We start from the raw sequence: 13,645 nt of genomic DNA, 5'->3' as shown, positions 1-13,645 counted from the left end.
GGGATGATTATAAAATTATGAACACACACACACACACACACACACATGCACAGCAGGCAAGTCAAATTGTCTAGCTCTGTCCTCCTGCAGTAAGTATAAGAGCAGTTGAATATATACCCACTTAAAATGCATTTTTGGGGAGCTACCACATTCGCTCAATTTATACCTTATTTAATTGCTTAACACTACTTGTTTCATTAGGTTCTGGACCAAAAGTTCCAATGTCAGAATATAGTCAATGTCTATAACATTTCTATCAAGTATGACTTGGTGGGTAGGAAAGGTTTTCATTGCGATTGAGAAAAACTGAAAACGGATCACAGTTTACAATTTGTAGCAGTTCTCAGCCTTAACCTCATTCTCTCTGGGGACATGTCTCTGACTGTCTTAGACTGGGCAAGATTTCATTGGATTTCATCTCACAGCACTCTATTTTTTCCTTATCAAAGCACTTACCATACATTATTGTATTTGAAGCTTCTATTGTCTGAATTTCAGTAAAAGCTCTAAATGATATGCTAGCAAGGCACAGTGGATTCTTTACACACTACTGTATTTTCAATGTTTTGCACAATATTTGGGACAAAATAGGACTGGAGTATATATTTTAGAAGAAATGTTGAATAAAAGAGATAGTTTTAAATTTATGATGATGTTTACAATATGGCTAGGAATGATTTGATCTCCTAAGAACTCCCCTCCTTCCAACCACACCTTGACCACCCAAAAATATTTGGTAGACATTGACAAGGATTCTGGAAGAATCTAAATTCATTAATATATCATGAAAATATAATTAATAAATAATGGAATTTGGGATGATTACCATAAGTAAATTCCTATTCGTTGAGGCTGGCAATAGGAAACTGAAGAACAAGCTCTACTGCAACTATTGTCACTATCAGAAACAGAGTATTAGGCTACATACGACAGAGGTATAGCTTATTACACTCTTCCTCATTTTGTATTATATTCATAAGTATCTATAGGATTATAATCAGCTTATATGGAGTTGAAGTGGAGAATAAGATATATGCAAAATGATTTCTTATTTAACTGCCCAGAATCTTCCAAAGGGTAGGTGCTAATTGTTAATAAAGCTTAAATACTATAGCTGGTATTTAATAGCTACTGTATTTCAGGCACTATATTTGGCATTTTACGAATGTTACCTTATGTAACCCAGAAAACCAAGCCGTGAAGCACTGGAGATATTACCTTGAAATTAGATTTGTATTCAAATCATGAGTTTGCTACTTATACATACCTGTGTGGTCATAAGCAAGTTAGATACTGTCTGTAAGTATCAGTTTTCTCATCTGTTAAAATAGAGAAAATAATGTGTCCCTGTATCTATCATACATTAATAATTAATGCTAGTTTTTATTATATTTGTACATGTACGGAACTAGCAAGCAGCAGATATCAGTCTACATTTTTCCACAGATTGTATATGTACCAGTTTTCTTCTATTTATCAATCTATTTATTGAGGTGTAGTTGACATATAACATTGTATTAGTTTCAGGTTGCAACATAATGATTTGATATTTGTATATATTGCAAAATGATCACCACAATAAGTCTAGTTAAGATCCATCACCATACATACTTATGATATATGCCAGTTTTAAACATTTTTTGTATCTTCTATTTCATTTAAAATCAGCCATGGTAGTTTACTCACCACTAAGCAGACCAGACATGTTTGGTTTCATTTCAGTTTCAATGGCATATCCGTGCTACTTCCCAACCTTGGGAAATCTTCCCCAGTGTACATACTTGTGTGTGTGTGCCTCTGTGTGTCTGTGTGTTCTCTGTGTTCATAAAAACATATATACACAGCTGGTAGCGCTTTCTGTTGTGTTTTTGTTAAAGGTAAAATAGAAGATTATAAAAGGTTTGTAAACACTTGCCCCTCCTTAGGTGATCCAGTAAATAATACTATGAAGACTTCAATAGAGATGCTTGCGGTCCCCTGGAGTAGTTCAAAGTCTACCTCTCGGTTCAGTCTTTTTGTAAGTATCACTTATAGAATTTGTCATAAATAAAATTCAGGTCATTATGGTTCTCACAGAAATCAGTTTAAGTTTTCCCACTGAAGCCAATTTAGTTATCACATTTTCCTCTTTTTATTTCCAACATATGATTATCTATGGGACTGAATATATCTTCTAAGAGAATTACATATCATCCATAATGCTCAAATTTTAAATAATTTAAGCATAAAAATGCAGGGTATAAATTTGTCAGGTTAGATAGGATTCATTAAGTAAATCAGTTGCCAAAACAATTTCCAAGCATTTAAGTTTTTCTTAAAATTGTCAATTATGTCCCGTAGTTTAGAATTTTGAAACTCCGCAAGAATTTTAAGGTTTGCAATTTACATTCTCAAAGAACGGGCCTATAATTTATTACCCTCTACATACAATATGTAATGAACTTATTGGCCATAATATTTCTCATAGCTGATTAGGCATCTCATGTGGATGAAACCACATGACATACGTATTTATTGTACTTTATATAGTTCTCTAGGTACCTTCTATAAATTATATTCTAAAATTAAACTGGACATGACAGAATATTCCAAACAATCTACTTAAAGTGATCAAAAAGTAATATGAAATTCAAAGCTGATTTTAAATTGAATCACTGGATACACTACCTTCATAATAAATTACCTGTCTATATTAAACTATTTAGTAACTTATAGATTCTATCATTATCTCTAATTTACCTACAACATTTCATTGTAAAAAAACTGTTGACTAACTTAAATTGATTCAAGAAACAATGTGAGTTGGGTTTCTAATAAAGTTATACAACTCAGTAGATTTTCTGTGAAGAGAATGAGCCGGAACATCGTATTAGACTTGTAAATGTAAATTTTAAATGGAAACATTCTTTTGAATATGAGAGCAGTTTATAGCCTTATCCTGGCACAAAGTAACATAATAAACTGCTAGAATTTTAATTTAAAGCAAAGTTTAAAGGCTATTGTGGTTTGCCAAGGTTATCCTTCATAAAAATTTCTTGAATGTTTATTTGTCAACAACTTATGTAATTACCTCAAATTAATGTGAAGCCAGAAGGGAAACCAACACTCGAAAATACTTTTGGAAAGCAAGAAACTTTTTTTTCCTTTTAGTTATGCTTTAATGGCCAAGCCAATAAAGTAAAGGAATCTGAATTGAATAAGAAGACTGGGGGTGGGTAATGAGGAGAAAGCAAGTCAGCTTTTGCCGTGAAAACTACTATTCACAAATTTAAATAGATATTATTTTATTTCTAGATTTTCCAAAAACTTTGTGAGAGTCAATTAGAGGTCCCTCTTTGCTTTCAAGGTTTTATCATTGATACTAATTTTACATTGGGGAAAATGTTTCAGACTTTTGATATTTCTTTATCCTCTAGAAAGATGACTTTTGTTAGAAATCTTATTTTTCAGATGGACTTTTATCATACATCAGCCAGAGATTGAGTCAAGTGAGGGTCAATAACTCGTATACCTCCTTATCTTAGTACAGACTGGAATCAGTAGCATGTGTCTTCTTTCTAAAACTCAGATCTCTCAAAAGTCAACATCTTTCATATGTGTCTATGTACATACACATATATGTAATAGACAGATACAGACATAGATGTAGCCTACAGTGTTCTGGAAACTATACCATGTTTGGTGAGGCTTTCAAAGATATATAAAATGCAATGCTTTGTGTACCATAAAATCGAGAATGGCAGAATAGTATGTGTAATAAGCTATAACAACAGCCTGAATATGAAATGTACCCTGTTGATAGTTCAGTCTGGTAGAAGAATCAGGACTTAAAGTTTCTTCAAGCCTTAGGAGACACAGAGAACATAGTGAGTAAAAATGTGTGTATTACTCTCTTTCTGTGTATAGGATAGAGGGAATCAGACAATCATCCAATGGTTGTCACGTCATTATATGTACTAAAACAAACAGTCAAAATCTGACTACAAAGGCAACTTGGATTTATTGGAAAAGTAACAAGGATTGAGAAGGAAGATTTGAGTTTCTACTGTTTGGGATTCAGTCATCAAGTTGAATCTATCAGCCTCTCAATGTGTGTCTCTCTCTCGTCTGTGAAAATTGGGGAAAAAACATTGCCCTATCTAATGTGGTATTGATACCTGTGTGGCTAAACTGCTTCAAGATCAAAGGAATCCACTTGAGATATATTCCTAACAGTAACCATCACAGTCATTAATTGTCTGATTTTAAAATAGATTTTTAGAAGGCCATTGGTTTAATACGAGCTTTTCAGGGAAAAGCATGCATTCAGACTTCAGAGCGTTTCAGTTTTGCAAAAGTCACTCATACTTTACTGTCACGATTGCGTAGTGTGTTGTGCACACTGTGGGGATCAATACGGATTAAACTGGAAAAACTAAAACTGAAACTCACGACTCTGAAAACTAATAAATGTCCTTCTGATAATTAAGAAATTACTGACTACTGACGTGGTTTTAAGAGTTTTGTACTGAGTGGTAAGGACAAATTGAAATGTTAACACAATGAAGTGGAAAAGCCTTTGTTAATTACAATTGTTTACCTGGCAGTCTCTGTTTAGCAGTCACACAAAGACCACAAAGCAAATTCCTTATATGTGCTCTAATAGTTTAGCAGTAAAAACAATTAGGACTCATAAGATTTATTCTCCTTTTTACATACGTGCATTTGTGCATTTGAGGTCTGGATCTTGTAACTTATACCAGAATAGCCTTTGTAGTGCAGTGACAGTTTAAGTGGGAGAAGTTTTCCAGACTGTAAAGTAGATAAAAGCAAACCTGCACTGATTCAAGTACATTTGGAGAACTCAAAACATGGCTTACTTGGCCCTCCACTCACCTTCCCTCACCACTGTTGATGGGCTTATGTATCTCTAGAACTTGGATGGTGTGGAGAACACCCCTTCAAAAACACTACCTGGAAAAATAAAATGCATTTCTTTCTCTCTTCAGTTATCCAAATGATTTGGTATGGTAGAAGAATCCATTGGCACACATGAGCAAAATCTTTCAGTAATTTCCACGGCATTTAATATGTTTACAAGGCACCTGCTATTGCTGGACCTTCATGTTTACTTATCATAGGCTTTAAAGTTCTGGAATACTTAAAATTTTATAAAGTGTGTGTGGGGGGAAATGGGCATAACTATGGGATGTTGTCTGGGTCTTGTCCTAGGATATCATTCTCAGGGATGTTTGCATAGATTTCTTTAAACCATTTTGTGAATTTTACCCTCAGGAAGGAACAGATATTGTATATTTTCATTCAAACTCTGCTTTCACTAACTCTTTAAATATGTCAGACAATGCTTTAGTCAAGGTTTTGGGGATATGACTTAAAATATAGTCACTGGTAAAAATATTTTTTTATTGTTCTACGCATGGTCATAATCTTAACAGTCAAGCATTGCCCACCTGAATGCTGTTTGTGAAGAATTTAAAGAAAGTCTATGTTCTATAAATGCCATGTATATGATGTTATGATCTGCCTTGGCTCCCCTGGTGGACTGTTTATTATATTCCTGCTTGATATATCAAACACATTGCAGAGAGTTTGAAACAGTCAAGTCTTGGCAAAATCCAGGAAAATTACAAGTTTTCCTCATTAATGGTGTGCAGGCCTTTGTCTTCTACTCACTCCAACCCACCTCCATTTTACAGCTTCCAGGATTCATGAGATTGTACATATTTCCTCGAATTAGTGATGAACTACAGATTACCCCTGGAAATAAATGACTAAAATGGAGGAGGCAAATCGGAATTACAAATCCATAAGGAAAGAAAACTCTAGTCTTTAAAAGTCAGAAAACAGAGTAGGCAAAAGCCAGGGATACTCTGAAATATGAGGTTAATTGTGGCTGAGTTAGGAAAGCATAGCAGGGAAAGGAAAGCCAGTGATGTGGCTAAAAGTGAAATGAGTACAGAACTTGGACACCTAATATGTCCTTTCGTTGTATCACTTGGAGCTTTTTCTCTTGTTGTGGATGATTTGCTGCCAGAAGCATTTCTCATATAATGTGTACTTTCACCGTTTCCCTCCATCCTAGTCCATGCTAAGTGTCCCTTACAGTTTAAGGCTGAAACCTAACAGGATCTGCTACAAATTCCTTTTACACTTTGCCCCGAGAATATGGAATGTGCTTTCCCTTCACTTCTCTGCCATGGGAATTAATTACCTGCAGTTTTCAACACAGTGTGAAAGTCTTATCTGCTTTCTTTGGCTGTAAAATATTACTGCAAAGCTTTAAACTAGTTTTGAAGTTTTATTGTCTTTTTCCCCCCTAGGTTTTAATTATGGATGTTTAAAATATTTTATGTCAGTAGGTAATCTCAGAGCTATTATAGTAAAAAAAACAATGAAAATAATCAGACTGAATTAAATTATGAAGATAAAACTTTATACACAAGGATGGGCAAGCTTTTAAAGACCATTGTTTTACTGGGTGTTACAGAATTTTAGTGATTTGTGTAAAGAAGAATCAATATTATTTACTAATAGGCCAAAAAGTGGGTTATTTTCCAAAACTGTGTATCCATTACATTTAATCAGATCCAGATGATAATACTAATATTTATGATGGATCCCAACCTCAGAACATAACATGAGAAGGGGAAGAAATAATGATTCAAACCTTACAGTTCCATGGATCAGTACATGTTCCTGGTTTCAGGGGGAAATTAAAGTTGTAATATAAAGTTGGAAAGAGTGAGAAAGACAGACAAACATTTTATGTTCTAAGAGTATTCTTTACTTCTTTTGGGTGTGGTTTAAGTAGTGTAATAATTTTTTTTTAATTTAAAGCAAATAAACGCATTTAAATGAATAAATTTTAAAAAGTTATATAGTATGCTTCCAAATAAACTATTCAAATACATTAAGCTTTATGAAAACTCATTTTTAGTTTATGAAAAAGCCAGTGATAAAACCCAAAATGTACAAGTCTAATTACTGACCTGCAAGAACTTTAAATATTTCCATTTATCATTTATACATTTCACCTCTTTTTTTTTATGGTCTACTGACCTCATATTCAATTGTGCATAAATTTTTTGATCGGATATTTTAAACTGAATGTATTCTAAATGTTTTTTCTGTAGTCAATCTATAGAGTAAATATTCAATCCAACTTAGAAAATGAGGTATAATATTATGTTTGGTAGCAATGAAATATACTCAAACATATTTCTGCTTAATGAATTAGATAACAAGATGAAAATCCAACTTGGAGAGAAAATTTTTAAGACTGCTATACCTTTTTAGTGTTTGAGACTCTGTGTAATTATTGTTTTCTTTGAGAGCAACTTCAGTCTTGCTTAGACGTGCATAGTTGATGTTTGCCTTATTCACACCCAGTGAAATAGTCCTATTCATAAAGAATACTAATAAATACATGAAAATAAATTTCACCCAGTCCACATATTTTAAAATAATATACCTTTGAAAAAGTATTTACTTATTTTATTTTTATTTCCCTCAACATATATAACTTAAAAATAAAGAAAAGTAATTAATATATAATAAAAACAAAATTTGCCTGAAATTAATGAAGAATTTTCCCATTTTCTATTATTATTTCAAAATTTGGAACTTTTCCTATCTTTCTATCATTAGCAATACAGACAGGGTAAACTTCTGTTTCTTCCACTTACATATTTAATATGGTCTTGCTTTGTTTTCAATCCTTACAAACTATATATTATTAAATATTTCATTTTAAGCTGCTTTAAATAATTATACTATTGTAGAGAACATAATTTTCTTATGAAAGAAAGGAGAAAGGAAATAAAAAGAAAAGATTAAATGTGCCTTGACTCTTCAGAGGTGGAAATGAAATATAATTATTTCATGGTAATTCATTAAAGTTTTTTTCTTTATCCAAAAAACTCATAAAGTATATTTGTTTATACAGTTAAAGTATATTTGTTTTATCTCTTTCATTAATAATTTTACTCTTCCTTAATGTGAAAAAGGCTTCTAGATTCTTAAAACTCATAGTCTCATTGAGAGTATAAATAGTCAACAGTAGAGCACAATATTCAGTTGTTCCATTATCTATATAATATAGTATATAAACATCACTCTGATTTGTCCCCTGTGGTTATGTCAACAGAGCCAGAGAGGGTGCCAGAATGAATACGCTACACCTGAACAGGGAAAGTGCCTGCTAAAATATATATTTAAATACAACTAAATATCTTCCAACATAATATTCAAATTACACATTATAAAATTAAAAATACTTTGTCATGCCAAGAACCAAGAAAATCACAAACTAAGTGATGAAATGCAATCAACTGGCACCAGTAGTTAATGAATCAGTTATTGGAATTATCTGACAAGATTTTAGAGCAGAAATCTTAAAATAGATTCAACAAGTAATTATGCATTTATTTGAGACAATTGGAAAATATTAGCAGAGAACTAAAATTTATAAAAATAAGCCGAAAGGAAATACAGAACTGAACAATGCAATAACTAAATAAAAAACTTATATTGGAAGATGTCACTAGTGGAGTGGAAATGATGTAGAATCAGTGAAAGTGAGGACAGATCGATAAAATGTATTCAATTTGAAAACAGAAAAAAATAGACTGGAAAAAAGAAAAGAAAAAAGGCTCTTTGGGACCAGGGGGAAATGACAAAATAGCTAATGTCTGTATCTTTGGAGTCCCAGAAGGTAAAGAGAAAGGATGTAAGCATGAAAAGCATTCAAAAAAATGATAGCTGAAAATTTCTCAAATTTGGTGAAAGCTGTAAACTTATATATTTCAGAAGTTAAGTGACCCACAAGTAGAATAAATACCAAAATGTTCACACAAAAACACATCATAATTAAATTTCTGAAAACTAAAGAAAATTTTTAAAGCTAAAGTTAAAATCTTGAAAGCTGCCAGGGAAAAACATTAGTGTATTATTAATAGCAGAACAAAGTGGATGTAAAAGAATCCCTCATTAAAACTCATGGAGGTTGGAAGGGTGAGCATAAACATTTTTCAAGTCCTGAAAGAAAAATAATTGTACACTGTGAATTCTATATTCTGTTAAAATATCCTTTAGGATTAAAGGGAAAATAAGGATATTTGCAAGTCAAGAAAAACTAAAAAATTCACCAATCACAGACCTACTCTTAAAGAACAGCCAACTGAGACTCTCCAAACAAGACAATAACAGAAAAAGGATTGGAACTTTAGGAAATAATGAAGAGAAACAAAATGGGTGAAACTATGGGTAATAAACTTTTCAGGAGGTTCTTAAATTGTATTTGACGATTAAAGCAAAAATTACATCTATTATGTTGCTCGATATATGTAGAGAGAATAAGTGAGACCATTATATTTAAAGTAGGAAGAGTAAATGGATCTTCTAATAAAGAGTCTGACTCAATACAGTATCTCACCAGCCTTAATAAACTGTCTTCACAACTGCATTGCAGGTAGTATCTTAACCACATCCAACTTTATCCAGAACACAGGTATAATATTTCATTGATGGTATCCTCCTCCGAGAAGATTTATTTGATACAGTTATTCAGGACATACAAATAATAACAAAGGAGCTCACATAAAGGGATGGATCATTGCCCCACACATGGAAGAAGCCTCACCACCTTAATTTTTTGGTTTGTCAAGGGCCACTCTATCTTTGATTCTGTCAAGAAACAGCTATTTACCCTCTCAGCATTCACAATGTTGAAACAAACCCAACATATTTCAAGTCTATTTGGATCTTGGAAACATATTCCTCATTTACAAATTTTACTTAAGCCCATATAGGCTATTACAAATCAGACCACTTTAAATAGGATTTCCTAGAACAGAAGTCTCTAGAATCTGTTCAAATAACAATAAAAATAGCACTCCCACTAGTATCCCCCTGAGAGTCCTTTATATAGAGGCTTTTGCAACCTCCTCTTATGCCTCCTGGAGATTCTGTACCCATGATGGCCATAGAATTGCTCATGGAATTCTGGTGAAAGACACTGCTCTCTTTAACCCCACACATCACACTATATTCTATGATCATAATGAAACCAAACTAGAAATCAATAATAGAAATAAAACAGGGAAATGTAAGCAAACAGGATAAATAACCGCAAAAATTCTAAACACTTGGAATCTAAACAACATGCTTCTAAACAATCCATACATCAAAGAATATGTCTCAAAGGAAATAAAATTGTATACATAGATCTGAATGAAAATAACAATATTATATATCAAATATTTGTGGATGCAACTAAAGCAGTAATAAGAGGGAAATATTTAGCACTAAATGCTTATATTATATTAGAAAAGAAAAATTTCTAATCAATAATTTAAATTCCTTTGACACTAAATTAGGTCAAGAAAAGAAACCCAAAGTAAGCGGAAGGATAATAATAGTACAAATAAGAGCAGAAATCAATGAAATTGAAGACAGGAAAACAGTAAAGAAAAATCAGTGAAACCAGAAGTTGGTTCTTTAAAAAAAAAATCAATAAAAATAACATACCTCTAACAAGACTGTTAAGATAAAAAGACAGATGACACAAACCACAAATATGAGGAAAAAATCAGGGAATATCACTGCAGATTTTGCAACCATTAAAAGAATTGTAAGGGAATACATTGAACAATTATTTGTTCATACATTTGACAACTTCCTAAAATAATACAAATTAGCAAAACTCACCCAAGATGATATAAATAACCTGAGTCATCCTGTAATCATTAAAGAAATTGAATTTGTAATTTTAAAAGTTCAAAATAATAATACCAGACCCAGTTGGCTTCACTGCAGAATTTATCATTCACTAAAAAAGTGTCAATTTTACACACTCTTTCCTAGAAAATTGAAGAGAAAGGAATACTTCTTAACTAATTTTTATTGGGGTAGTATTATATTGATAACAAAATTAGAGAAAGACAGTACAAAATGAAGAAAACTATGGGCCAATATCTTGCATAAACTTAGACACAAAAATCCAGAAAAAAATATGAGAAAATAAAAACCAACAATGTATAAATATAACTATACACATGAGAAAATAGGATTTAATTCTGTTATGGAAAGCTGGATCAATATTAGAAAATCAAATAATGCAATCCACCATATTAACAGGGTACATAAGAAAAAAAATGGTATCATCATATCCATGGATACAGAAAAGGCATTTAACAAAATTTAACATGTATTCATGAGAAAACTAAAGTTTCAGCAAGTTTAAGAACAAAGACAAACTACCTCAATTTGACATAAACCATCTACGAAAATATTACAGCTAACATCAGATTAGTGGCAAGAGACTAAATTATTTCCCAAAGATCAGGAACAAAGCAATAAAGTCTGTTCTCACCATCCTATTCAAGACGGTACTAGACGTTCTAACCACTGTAAAAGGGCAAGAAAAAAATTCTACAGATTAAAAAGAAATAAAATTTTCACTATTTGAAGATGACATGATTGTCTGCATAGAAAATCCCAAGGAGCTACAACAAAACTGCTAAGACTAATAAATGAATTTGACAAAGTCACAAATATAAGATCAATGCAAAAAATTAAATCACATTTTTATATACTAACGGTGAACATGTGGAACCAAAAAAAAAAAAAAAGAAAAGAAACACAACACCATTTAAAACTGCTACAAATAAAAGGGTGTACCTATAAAGTTAACAGAATATGTGCAGGATCTATATGCTGCCAAAAATAAAATGCTTATGAAGGAAATCAAAGAAGGTCTAAACAGACTGATATACTATGTTCATGAGTTGGAAGACTAAATACATTGAATATATCAATTCTTCTCAAATTGATATTAAGGGTAACTATAATTCCTATCAACATTTCAACAAGGATTCTTGTAGACATAGACAAATTTCTTCTAACATGTACATGTAAAGGCACAAGTCCTAGAACAGCTAAAACAATCTCTTATCACTCTACCTGATATTAAGTCTTAATTATATAGCTACGTTAGTCATGTTAGTTTGTTACCGGTGGAAAGACAGACACAAAGATTAATGGTAAAAATATATGTAACCCAGAATCAGGCCCACACAAATATTTCCAACTGATATTTCACAAAGGTTTAAAAGGAATTCAATGGAAGAAAGAGAGCCTTTTCAACACATGATGCTGTTGCAATTAGGTATCCGTAGACCAAAAATAAACAAAAATTAAAAAAGACCTTGGACTAAATCTCACATATTACATAAAAGTTAACTCAAAATGGTTTGTAGGCTTAAAAATAAAACTATAGATATTTTAGAAAAAATATGAGAAAAATTTCAATATATGAAGCTAAGCAAAGAGTTCTTAGACTTGAACAAAAGGCACGCTCCACGAAAGGGAATACTGATAAATTGGGCTTTGTCAGAATTAAAAACTTCCACTTTGCAAAAGACTGTTAAGAGCATGATAAGTCAAGTTACTGACTGGGAGAAAATATTTTCAAACTTCATATTAGACCAAGAACTAGTTTCTAGAATATATAAAGAACTCTTAAAACTAAACAGTAAAAAAACAACCTATTTAGAAATGGGTAAAAGAGATAAACTTTTCATTTCAATGAGGAGGATATGCAGATGGCAGATAAACTCAGGAAATGATGTTCAACTATATTATCTATTTGGCAAATGCAAATTAAAGCCACAATAAGCTGTCTCTACATGCCTATCACAAAGGCTAAAATAAAGAGTGACAACAATACATGTTGATGACACTGCAGAGAAACTGGATCACTCATACATTGCTGGTAGAATGTAAAATGGTACAGCCAATCCAGAAAATAGTTTTTTTTTTTTATAAAATGAAACATGAAATTACCATATGATCCAGCAATTTCACTCTCTGAAATTATCCCAAAGAGGTGCAAACTTATGTTCACACGAAAATTTAGACATGAATGTTCATAGTACCTTCATCTGTAATAGCCACAAAGTGAAAATATCCAGATATCATGCAATGGGAGGAGGAATAACCACTCCTCTCAACCGGGAGATTCCAAATTTTAAAATTTCACTGAGAATAAAACATACTTTTAGTTACAAAGGCATAAAAATAGATGAATGGTAAAAAATAAATTGCCCTTTTCAAGCAATTTAGGGTTTGGAATCACTGAGCAATGTGATTTTCATCTCATAAAATAACTAATGAAAAGAGAGTAAGCCATGCTGCCTTTAATTGTCAATAACTTCATTGAAATCTGTACTTTAAAAAAAAGGTGTTCATGTTGCTTTTAAGATTATGTCAGTAAGGTCAACTTAACTTTGATTTCCCTGCTACCAAATTCACCATGAGATTATAGCAGACATGAATGCCCAGAGTTGCAAATTCCCTTCTAAGTATTTAGGGAATACCACAGTGGGCCAGTCTTGGTGGGAAAATTTTGTACCTTTCTGAAATGGAAATTGTTAGTTGCAGCATTCTTACTCCCAATTTGTCCCACCAAGAGTTCACTCATATTCATTCATTTATCCATTTATATATCATATATTTATTGAGTGTCTATTATGAACCAGGCACTCTTCCAGACTGAGGGGTATATCAGTGATAAAAACAGAAAAAGCCCTGCATTCAGGAAGCCTACGTCCCAGCAAAAGGAGGCAGACAGTATGTAAAATAAATA

This window comes from Grampus griseus, assembly GCF_964374135.1.
Source record: "Grampus griseus genome assembly, chromosome: 4".
NCBI lineage: Eukaryota > Metazoa > Chordata > Mammalia > Artiodactyla > Delphinidae > Grampus > Grampus griseus.
The sequence above is the reverse complement of the archived record's forward strand: the minus strand, read 5'-3'. Positions refer to the sequence as shown.